The sequence below is a fragment of the Pinus tabuliformis genome, chromosome Q, assembly GCF_031772625.1.
Source record: "Pinus tabuliformis cultivar Carrire ecotype Pingquan chromosome Q, CPIR1, whole genome shotgun sequence".
Lineage (NCBI taxonomy): Eukaryota > Viridiplantae > Streptophyta > Pinopsida > Pinales > Pinaceae > Pinus > Pinus tabuliformis.
In genome coordinates, this window is record NC_142296.1 from 485,338,326 (window position 1) to 485,351,098 (window position 12,773).

Below are 12,773 nucleotides of genomic sequence, written 5' to 3' on the forward strand. Positions count from 1 at the left end.
GCCACAAGGCAAGTAGATGTTTATTATCCAAGCCCTTACAGAGAAAAATCCTAGTTTAAGAGTTTCATAATAAAGATTATGCCCTTCAATGTGAGGGGTTTGGCCAAACCCACAAAATGATTAACCTTACAACATTTGGTTGAGAAGGACTCCCCTATCATATTTATTTAGGAAGTCATGTGTCAAGTATAATTGATCCTAAATAGTCTAGAATATTTGTCTAAAATATGGGACTTTATCTAGGTGGATGGAAGTGGTATGTCTTATGGATGGTTGACAGGTGGCCATCCAAGTATAATACTAATCAATTTTTTAAACATTTTCTCGGTACTTTGAAAAATATGCAAAAGTAAGGAATTGGTAATTCAATTTTCAATTTTAAATGTGTATGGTCCAAAATATAAAAAGCAAGTATTTTGAGATATATTGTTCAATTCAGAAGTGTTCTTGCACCATTTCTTGATGGTTGGGGGGATATTAATTACACCATTAGTAGAGAGGAACTACAAGGTTCTAGTGCTAGATTTGATCCTTTGCCTGGTTTTTCAATATAATATAGAACAATTAGGATTGGCGGATGTGAGGCCCATGGATTTAAAAAGCATATGGAGGAATAAGAGGGTGTGAAATGTAGTGATCTCTAAGCTACTCAACCATTTTTTACTTGCAAAAAATCTAGTTAAAAGAATGGATTTTTATTAGTATTGGGGGTGGTTGTATGGGGTGGTTTTGGACACAACCCAATTTTTCTTCAATTGGGAAAAGAAAGGCCCAAAACACTTGCTTCTTCCAAATTTAGTCTATCTTTGTTAAAGGAAGTAGAATTTGGTGATCTTTTCTGGACATAGTGGAAACATTATGATGATTCTCTAGATTCTTCCTCCAACCATCCATTCAAAAATTCACTTAAAAAAATAAAGTGAGAGCAATGCAATAATCATCGCAGCATTAGAAGGATGGAGATGGTAAACTTGTGGATGTTAAGATCTGAATTGTACACGTTCAAAAATAAAAATTCATGAATATTCACTGAGGAATTGTTCAATTAACTTTTTGAGTTCAAATCTCTACAATCAAAAATCTTGACTAAATGAGTAGTTGAGTGGAGATTGAGGAGAAGGGTTGTTTGGATGGCCCTAGGTGATGAAAACACCACTTTCTTTCATAATTTTTCTAAACAAAGGAAAATTCGGAATAATATTTGAAGGTTCACATGTTAGGATGGCAGTATAACTAGGGGTTCCACTGATTTAGCTTACCATAGTCACAACATTTTTATGAGATCTATAAGGTTTTAAATACAAAAACATTGCAAAGTTTTTTAAGGTATGCCTAACCTTCGCTTTAGTTGATGAAGTTGACAACCAAATTTTATTTGATCCCATTTTGATGGAGGTGTTGGATAATTTGCATTGTTTGTTTGGCTAGTGCTAGTAAGTCTGTTGGCATTGATCTCAATAATCATGCTGGGAGATCAAGTTGGGTAGTTGGCGTTGCCTGAGTTAGCAAATGTGTTGGCATTGATGCCAACAAGACTAGCATGGATGTATGTGGTAGTATGATGTTAGGGAAAACAACATTAATGTCCATTAGGCTAGTTGTGATGGCATCATATGCTAGCATTGATGTGCTTGTTGTATCAAGCTTAGGGGGAGTTCCATGGTTGCTACAGTTCCTTTTAGAGAATCATCATAGTAGCATTCTTAATGGAGAAGCCATAAAATGATGGTTATAATAATTGGGAGTCCCAGACTTTGGAGGAGATTTCACCTCAAGAGATGAGCTCATATACTCTTGGAGATAGCATAGTTGGTTAGCTTTCGGAAAGATATTTCCAATGGTATGTGGAAATTTGAAAATTGCCTCCTCGACCAGGAGTTATATTCAGTTGAAATTAGCATACATAAGAGCTCACTCGCTTAGGGTTTAGGCAAATCTTGAACTAAGTTTAGGACTGAGGTGATTCAGGCCTAGTCAAAGGTCGGGTCACGTAACAAAGTTAGCAGGGTAATAAAGCTCCAACCCCCGAGCCCCGACCTATGTGGGACCAACTCCTAGTCAGGAATGTGGATTATTCATAAGAGAGGTAGACTAGTTGAGACCAGTCGGAGTTCAAATAGTGTACCAAATTTCAACAGGATGAAAAGCCCTCACACCGCACCCCTGACCTACGTGGGACCCGATACAGGCAAACAATTCACAAAATGTGATTGGCTTTGTGATGAGTTGGCAGCAACGTGGAAAATGTCATCAGCATGGCATGGTAGTACATATGAAATGTGGTAGGAATAATCAGCTTTTTTGGGTGGCCTAATGGCCAAACTTAGGGGACACGTGTCACCATACAGAAGGTGCCACATGGCCGAGATGATATCATAATGGTGTAAGGTGATAATGTGGTAGAGCCTTGAAGTTCGAGCCAAGGGGTTATTTTGTAAAGCTTTTCTTATTTATTTGATTGAATCAATAAAATAAGCCTAGAGCAGTGGAAAAGGGTTTTAGTGGGGCCTACAGGAAAGTTCGAGTTTAGGAAAATGCAAGTGCACAAGAAAACATAGTGTCCCAACTCACAACCCCCGACTAACATTGAAAGGTGTGCCCAGGAGTTAGGTTTACTGTGTTTTTTCAATGTTAAATAATTTTTTGGCCTCTAGGACTAGTTGTGGAGCCATAGGAAAACACAGATGCATAACAGGTTAAGCGGGCCAACCCACAACCTTCCCACCTCCCGGCCAATGGTGAAATGCATACCTAGGAGTTATTATTGCATGGTTTTCCTATGTAATTGGTGAATTCACTAACTATGTTATAGCACCATAGTTGTTGCCAATATTAATGAAGACTGCCAAGAATGGAGCCACAAGGTAGCGAGTACCACAACTTGTAAAGATAACTTATTGGGCCTGGCTCAAACAAAACAAGTCATCCCTGATCTATCCTACAAGTTATGAAGAATTCAATTGAAAAGATGGTTGGGTGTAGAAGAGCTTATTGATGAGTTGACAACTCGTGGGAATTGTGTTCCATATTTAGCAGATACACCAACTAGGTTGCTCGGCATAAGTTGAGAATGCAAGCATGGATGAGTCAAAAGCTTTGGAGAGAAGTTCTCCAAAATTGGTAGGTATGCCATATTTTTCCATAGCCATGGCTTGATTAGCAGAATCCCAAGATAGCCAAGTAAATGTGCACATAATAGTTGGTCATTGGAGTAATGAAAACTGCAAAAAATTGTGGCTCAAAGCACAGATAGGACCATGGGTTCACGGGATTAAATAATAGAGTCTATAATGAGATGAGACAAGCTATCCCTGATCTTGCTTGCGTGCTACAAGGAATTGAAAGAAGATCAAAGCCTTAGGGATAGGATATGTGTTCTCATAAATAACAAGAGACTTATTGGAGTGTGCAGATTGACTGAGGATTTATGTCTCAGCATGGGAACATACAAGTGCCCATTCTCCGAATTGATTGTACTATAGCTGCAATTGTTGGGTAGTTTAGTGGAGAAAAATGCTAAGGAACCCATACTCATCATTTAATATGGCAGTAGTGGAAAGTAGCCAAATGATGTAGCAGTATGGAGAGCCACTAAAAGAGAACACTCTCGAGTAGTATGCTTGACTACAAAGACAACATCGATCACTTTATTTTAGCGAAACAAAACCCAGGATTGCAGTTCAACAACTCTGAGAAGCAATGTTGATTCTAGTGAGCTATGTGGAGAGCTCTTTGTGTGAGTGGTTACTAAGGAGAGGCCAAGTGTGCTTGTGTTGTAGAAAGAGGTTGTGTGTGCCTAGGTTGCACAGAAAAGAGGTTGAGTGGGCCAGTGTTTTTGTGTGAGGTTTAGAGAGCTTGTGGAATAGTAGAGGACTAAGAACAGAAGTATGATGTTGCAGAGTGGGAAAAGTGCAGAGAGTGCTACGTATAGTGTAGACAGTCGAGCAGAGCAATGAGCTACTACAAAGTGTGCAGAGGAAAAAGTGTTGCGTGGACCAAAAGGCTGTTAAGGATAACATAGATGAAAATATGCAGAGGCATTGCCAATTACAATGAGTAGTAAGTTTTATTTTGAGTGTGGGTTGGAGCCTACATACAAGATGTTGGTGATTCCATCTCTAGTGGGTGTCTAAGAAGGCTTGGCAGTTGGTGCCTCCTGCAATTTGGTTGTTACATAAATCCAAGGTGCTGCAAGTTGGTGCTTACAACAAATCCATGAAGTTGGTGCTTCAAATGGTGCTTCTAGTAGGTTGATCAGGTGTCTGCAAAAGGAGGGAGTTGGTGCTTCTTGCTAGTGGGTGCTAGCAAATAAATAAAGGGAGTTGGTGTTTCCTATGAGTGGTGGCTCACAAACAGATTGATTTAATAGAGTAGGTTCTCTTATTTCTACATCAATAACAAATACAATATTTGGTGGTTTTTCTCTTGGAAGGGTTTCCACGTTAAACCTTTATGTCTCATATGTTTGTTTCTCATGATGTGTATCCTCAAAATTGTTGATATGGTTGTTGTTATGGTTTGCTAATGGTTGGTCTCATATAATGGATCCCATGTTTGAATGAGTAAAAATAAACTGGTGTAAAAGTTTAAATTAGGCTTAATACTTATTCACCCCCCGCTCTCAATGTTAACTTTTTTTCCAACAATTGGTATCAGAGCCAAGTTCCTTCAGGAACAACTTAACTGCTTGAAAGTAGATCAGAGGGAAACAATGGATAATCAATTTTCGCTAACAGAAGAAGGAGTTCCATTTTTAAATGGATCAGAGTATGTACTCTATAAGGTTAGAATGGAAGCCAATTTGATGGCAATCAATGAAAACATTTGGTTTTCTATGATATATGGAGGAATGAGTTTGATGCAGAATCCAAGGATATTATCTTGGAAGGGTTTTCTAGTCTAGATTCTGAAAGTAAGGCATTGTGAGACAACAAGGGAAATGTTGGACATATTCCAATGTATACATGGAGTAAAAAGATACACATATCAAGAGAATGTTGAAGAACCTTATTGCTCAAGCAGTGAACCTGAATCTGTAAAGGTTGTTGATAATGAAAAGAAGAGAAGGAAGAAGAAGAAAAAGGCATCCCAGAGGAAATATTCTCAAAATATTGAAGATCCTTCTTCCAATAAGGAGGTTGCTTCTCATCACTCTAGATTTGATGATGAAGAGGACTCAGAAGAGAGGCCATGTTTCTCAGAAGGTAAGCTATTTCTTTGTGATAAATATAAAGAGATAGGTCATTTTTCCACTAGTTTTACTTATTCTTCTTGTGAATATGAAGATAGTCATACATCTAGTTATTGTGAAGAGAGACCCACTTTAGTAGAAATAGAAAATAAGGGAGCCTATGAAGAAGAAGAGAGTATATCCCATGAAGAGAATAGGGGTATCACTAGAAGTGATAAATATGGAATACTCCTTAGAACTATGGAAGAATTCATAGACACAGAGATAGATTAATATCTCTGTGGTGGCTCATCGAGCACCCCTAATTGCAAAGAAAAGGATCTATTTAAGGAAGAAAATGAAATCTACTCTAAAATAGATCAAGGAGCTATCAAAATAAATCTTAAGAAAAAGGAGTAGTTGCATGAGTATGAGCTTGAGAATTATAAGCTAAGCAAAGAAATAGTTGATCTAAATGATCAACAAGAAGAGGCTAATAGATTGAATGGGAGGCTGACCATTGAGCTAGATGGAAGAGAAGTTCACTTTGAGAGACTACAAGCTGAAGTAGTCTCATTGAGACAAGACTTTAAAAATTCAAATAAAGAGTTGTCTCAATACCAAAAGTTTGAGGAGAGCACAAAAACTTTGAATGAGATGCTTGTTAAGTAGAGATCCCTTCTCATCAAGGCTGATTTGATTTTGAAAGAAGAATCAAGCTTCATGAAGGCAAAGGCTAAAGGGTGAGATATCCTAGTAAGGGAAGTTGGAGGTTCCAACAACAACAATGGAAAAGAGATTGTTGCATAGAAACAACAAAAACATTGAGAGAAGAAGAAGAGATAACAAAATTCTAAGCAACAGTGAGGAGAGCAACAGAACAGACCCAAGCAACAGTAAGAAATAATGCAAGGGAGTAATACAAACTGTCATGGAAGGCATATGAAGAACTGACAAAGGTCCTTTCCTCCTCTAAGGACAAATCCCTCAAAGAAAAGGTATCTTCAGTCCTCAAAAGCTATCTTATGGATATTGTTTTTCTTGCAATAATTTTAGACATAAATCCATAGACTATAGATTGTATGCAATAAAACAAGATGTGTTGGGTAGAAACAACCCAAGAATGTGCAAAGTAACCAGGAGAGGACATGATTGTAGCAGTAGAGGTTGTGGCACAAATGCTATCATATATGGAAAATCCGTTTCTCCATTATTAAGGCATAATGAACGCTACAACTATGGAAACTTTGGGCATGAGCAAGCACGATATAGATATGGGACGAAAAAGCATGCTTCTCATCATATGCATGCAAATGTAGCAACTCAAGATTTGAAGACAACAAAAAACAATGGAGTAGAGGAATACAAGTTCGTCTTTAGTGCTCTATGTCAAAAGAGAAAGATGAGAAGAGGAGGAACAAATCAGAAGAAAACTAGGAAGAATTATCCTCATGCTCTTGTAGTAGACCCATTTGTAAGGAAAAAAGGTAGCAAGAGGACTTAAGTCAAGAAAGAGGAGTTGAAGGAGAAGATTCCTATATCCATGTGCACCGAAGAGAAATCCAAAACATGGGAAAAGAAGAAGATGGGAAGTAATGCTCCTGTCAGGACTCGGCCATTAAATTTTTGGAAGAAGAAGGAAGATGATCTGATAAGGGGGAGTAGATCTCTTTTTTGTCTTCAGTGAAGGGAGAGAATGGCCTTAAGGGAGGCTGAGTAAGTCAGATGTAGGAATTAGAGAACTTTTGCGGTTTCAAATGGGCCTCCTAAGAAAAATGTACAACCAAAATAGAATTTATAAGAACCAATGGGATTCAAGATGATGATGTCAACCATGGGGGATGATTCACCATATTTGGAATAAAAAAGTAAAAAGATTAAAAATTAATAAAATTATAAAACTAATTTTTCAACTTATCTCCTTAAGGTTTTACTCAAATTTTGAGCGGGTGTACTTGTTGGATGCAAAATTTAATTCCTCGTCCAAGGAGTACCCATCTTACATACTTTTGATGGACTTTGCTACACAAGAAATGATAAATACATGAAAATACGTGATTGTAATCATGTTTTTCATGTATTTCTCATTTTATGTGTAGCAGGCTCCATCAAAAGTTTGAAATAGGGGTACTCCTTGAATGAAGAATCAAATTATGTATCCAATGAGCATTGCCAGTTGAAATTCAAGTAAACCCATAGGGAGATAAGTTGAAAATATGAGTTGGAAAATTAGTATTTTCTTTTTCCCTCTAAAATTTGATGATGTAATCTAATCTTATTTTATTATTTCCACTATTATTTTATAATTTCCGTAGGAGGCCCATTTTATACCTCAAAATTCCCCTAATGAAGCTAGAAGGAATAGATAGAGAGGTGCATCTGATTGTTAAGGGTATGGTTGAGTCCCCTTTATGATTACAATAATGTATTTTCTTATTTAAAATGTATCAATATTTAAAGAGAGAGGAGGAATGCATCCAACCATGTTTTAGGGGGATTACACAACACCATTTTATGTTTGTGGGAAGAAGAAGATGAGATATAATAGAAGTGTGGAATGAAAAAGGTCCATAGTCAAGTCAGGTACACATAATCCATCCTCACGCAGATGCAAAGGAGTGGATGTAGGAGATCAAAGAGAATTGGCTCAGGGGGAGGTGCTTTATTAATTAGTAGCAAGCAACAATTGTCAGCCCCAGGAAGAAAGATTTCACATGAAATGAAAGGTTTACATATTGGGTAAGATACCCTTATTTCATTTAAGTTCTGAATTTGATTTGCCTAACAGTATTGTGTTCATGAAACATAATAGGTACAAGATTTGACTTCCCCTTTGCTTTCAATTGGTATCACTATGTCAATTGGTGGTCTGGGTTTGTATGGAGAAACCTTTTGTGCAAATGGGCATTTATTTCTAAAAGGAAATATTAGAGTTTTCCTGGTACAATACCTCATCCTTTTTGGTGCAATTGGTATTATTTAAGAAGAAATCTATATTTGAAGTAGCCTGATCTTAGGAGGAGCAGAGTTGGTTAATGTAGATGCTAACAAGAAGTGGACATAGAGGATGAAGCCGTAGAAACAGTGAAGATCAAGCTTAATGCATCACTTATGGGTGTCATTTGCATTCAACAGCAGTACCATGAGAAATTTAATTAGTACAAAAGATGCATTGGAAGACAAATTATTCAGTTGGTAGCCATGAGGCATCCAAAACTAGAGGTATATTAAATAAGAGGAAGTATATGTTTAGGAAGAGCATATCACACAAATCCAATTTATAGAGCAACAACAACTATTAACCCTTGAAGATATGTTTGTAGAGTAGAATGCACATCAGCAGTCAGTGATTTCATGGGGGAGAATAAGAATATTGTAGCACTTTCCCATTAATGTCAAAGGGGGAGAGAATATTATTGGAGAGAAATTTGTGATGGCCCAAGCAGAGGAAAGAAAAAAATTGGTGGCTCATGCAAGGAGATGTGTGGAAGCAACATGACGATTGTCCATCAATGTGGAGAAGTGAAGAGGTGTCGTCATCAATGCCAAAGGGGGAGATTGTTGGACAGTTGGCATTTTATGTTTGGCAAGTGGAAGTGAGTGTGTTGATATTGATGTCAAAAATCATGCTTGGATATCAAGTTGGGTAGTTGCCATTTCTTGATAGTTAGCAAGTGTGCTGCAAATGACGTCAACCAGACTAGCATGGATCTATGTACTAACATGATATTAGGCAAGATATCATTAATGTCCACTAGGCTAGTTGTGATGGCATCAAATGCTAGCATTAATGTGCTTGGATTATCAAGCTAAGGGTGAGTCCCATGGTTGTTGCAATGCTTTATAGAGAATCATCATAGTAGCAGGCTTAGTGGAGAAGCCATAAAATGATGCCTATGATGGTTGGCGTCACAAAATTTGGAGGAGATTTTGGCTCAAGATATTAGCTCAGATACTCGTGGAGATAACACAGTTGGTTAGTGCTCAGAAATAGATTTCCAATGGTATGTGGAAATATGCAAATGGCCTCCTAGACCAGGAGTTATAATTGGTTGAAGTTGGCAGACATAAAATCTCACTCGCTCAGAACTTAGCAGATTTTGAACTAAGGTCAGGACAAAGGTGAGTTGGGTCTATTCAAAGCTCGTGCCACATAGGAGAGTTAGCGGGACAACAAATATTCAACCCATGAACCTCGACCTCTATGGGATCAAGTCCTAGTTGGGCATGTGGATTAATTTGTGGTTGGCCAAGTTGGGAGAGAGGTCTAATCGGGACTAGTGAGAGGTTGGACCGTGCAAAAACTTTTAGTAGGAGAAAAAGACCTGACTTCTGACCCCTGATCTATGTGGGACCCGGTACAAGGCAAAAATTGGTAGAATGTGATTGGCTCTATGATGTGTTGGAAACAATGTGGAAAATGATGTTAGCATGGTGTGGTAGTACAGAAGACATGCGGTAGGACAATTCAACTTTTTTAGGTGGCCTAATGGGCCAAATTTAGGTGACACATGTTACCATATAGAAGGTACAACATGGCCTATATGATGTCAGTGTGGCATAAGCTGATGATGTGGCAGAGCCTCGAAGTTCAAGCCAAGGGGTTATTTTGTAAATCATTTCCTGTGTATTTGATTGAATCAATAAAACGGGCCCAGAGTAGTAGAAAGGTCTTTATTTGAGCCTACAGGCAAATTGGGGTTGAGGAAAATGTTGGGGCACAAGAAAACAGAGTGGGTCGACTCACGACCCCCAGACCAACATTGAAAGGCATGCCCAAGAGTTACGTTTGTAGTTTTTTTTCAATGTTAAAGAATTATGAGGCCTCCAAGACTAGTTGTGAAGCTAGAAGAAAACACAAATGCATAAAAGGTGAAGCGAGCTAACCCATGACCTTACGATCTCCTAGCCAAAGATGAAAGGCATACCTAGGAGTTAGTTTTGAATGGTTTTCCTATGTTATTGGTGACTTCACTAACTATGGCATAGCACCATAGTTGTTTCCAGTATTAATGGCAACTACAGAGAATATAGCCACAAGGAAGAGAGGACCATGACTTGTAGAGCTAACTTACTGGGCCTGGCTCAAATGAAACAAGTCATCCCTGATCTGTCCTACAAGTTATGAAGAATTCAATTGAAAATATGGTTGGGTGCAGAAGAGCTTATTGATGAGTCGAAAGCTCATGGGCATTGTGTGCCATATTTAATAGATATGCCAACTAGGCTACTTACCATAAGTTGGGCATGCAGACATGGATGAGTTAGAATATTTGGAAAGAATTTCTATAGATTTGGAAGGTATGTCATATTTGTCCATAGCCATGGCTAGATTAGTAGAATCCCAAGAAATCCAAGTAAACACACAAAAGAGTTGGTCGCTAGAATAATGACAATTGCAAAAATTCCTGGCTCGAAGAACAGATAGGACCACGGTTGCACATGATGAAATAATGGAGTTTTTCATGAGCTGAGATGAGCCATCCCTTATCTTTCTTTCACACTACAAAGAATTGAAGGAACCTAAGAGCCTCAGGAACATGACATTTATTCTCAAAAAGAACAAGAGCCTCGTTGGAGTGTGCAGATTGACTGAGGATTTATGTCTCACCATGGGAACAAACAGGTGCCCATTCTTTGAATTGATTGTGCTACAACCACAATTTTGTGTAGCTGAGTGGATAAAAATGCTAAGGAGGCCATACTCAACATTTAAAATGGTAATAGCAGAAAGTAGCCAAATGTTGTAGAAATATGGAGAGCCATTAAAATATCACACTCTCGTGCAGTGTGTTTGACTGCAAAGACAACATCGATCACTGTGTTTCGAGGAAACAAAACCTACGATTGTAGTTGAGAAATTGGGGGAAGTACCATTGTTGCTATTATGTTGTGTGGAGAGCTTTGTGCATGAGTGCGTTGTTGGGGAGAGGCCAAGTGTGCCTATGCTATAGAAAGAGGCAGTGTGTGCCTATGTTGCAAAGGAAAGGGGTTGAGTGGGTTAGTGTTGCTATGTGAGGCCGAGGGAGCCTGTGGAATAGTAGAGCGGTGAGAGTAGAAGTATGATGATGCAGAGTGCAGAGAGTGTTGTGTATATTGTAGACTGTTGAGAAGAACAATGGGCTATTGCAGAGTGTGCAGAGGACAGAGTGCTACATGGACCAAAAGGCTGCGGAGGAGAACATAGTTGAAAATAGGTAGAGAGGCTACGAATTATAGTGAGCAGTGAGTTTTCTTTTGAGTGTGGGTTGGAGCCTCCATACAGGAAGTTGGTGCTTCCATCCCTAGTGGGTGTGTGAATAAGGATTGGGGTTTGGTGCCTCCTGCAAATTTGTTCTTGCATAAATCCAAGGAGCTCCAAGTTGGTGCTTGCAACAAATACATGAATTTGGTGCTTTAGATGGTGCTTCTAGTAGATTGGCCAGGTGTTTGAAAAAGGATGGAGTTGGTGCTTCCTGCTAGTGGGTGCTAGCGAAAAATAAAAGTGATTTGGTGCTTCATGTGAGTGGTGGATCACAAGAATAATTATGTAATTTAGTAGGTTCTTTTATTTTTACATCAATAAAAAAATTAACTTTGGTGGTTTTTATCCCAGAAGGGTTTCAACATTAAACCTCCATGTCTCATGTTTCGCTGCTCATGATGTGTATACTTGTATTGGTTGATATGGTTGTTGTTATGGTTTGATAATGGTTTCTCTCATGAAATCGATTCCAAGTTTAAATGAGTGAAGATAAATTGGTATAAAATTTTAAATTAGCCTTAATATTGATTCACCCTCCCCCCCCTCAATATTCACATTTTTTCCAAGTGGTGGAACTTGAAGTTTTCATATAGAAGTTCCAAAAAGATAAGACTCCAGGACTAGATGGCTCGACAATTAAATTTTTTCTTAGTTTCTTAAACCCTTTAGGAGAATATTTGTTGCAAGTAGCAGAATAAGTTCAAGTTATTGGTAAATATTACTTTCCTCCAATTTTACATTCATTACAACATTCCAAAGATGGATAATCTTTACTCATTTAGGAAATGTAGGTTGATTTCCTTATGCAATGATGTCTATAAGGTATGTGCCAGAATAGTGTCCATAATATTGAAGCCACTCTTGTCCAATTTCATCACCATAAGTAATTCTATTTCTTATAGGGTTGAAAATTTCATGATGTAATGGGCATAACACAAAAATTCCTATACATTATATCAAAATAAAAGAGATCCATTCCATGGCCATCAAACTAGATCAATCAAAAGTAAATAACCAAACTAGAAGGTTTTATAATGCATTACTATTAATACACATTGGATTCCATCTTGCATATGTTTTGCTTCACTTTTTGTTTTAATTAATGGATTTTCCTCTCATTCTTTTCTCGCCACAAGAGTTTTATGAAAAGGATTCCCACTTTCAACTTGCCACTTTCCATTGGTGGTGAGGGACTCAGTAGATACTTGATGAGTTCACGCACCAATAAAATGTTGGAAGGTTTAGTTATAGTTTATACATGATGGTCTCCTTATAATGAATGGCTTAATTTTTAATGGTCAATCACTCTGAGAGATCATATAATTATTTTACAAAGATACAAGAATGTTGGTGAATGAG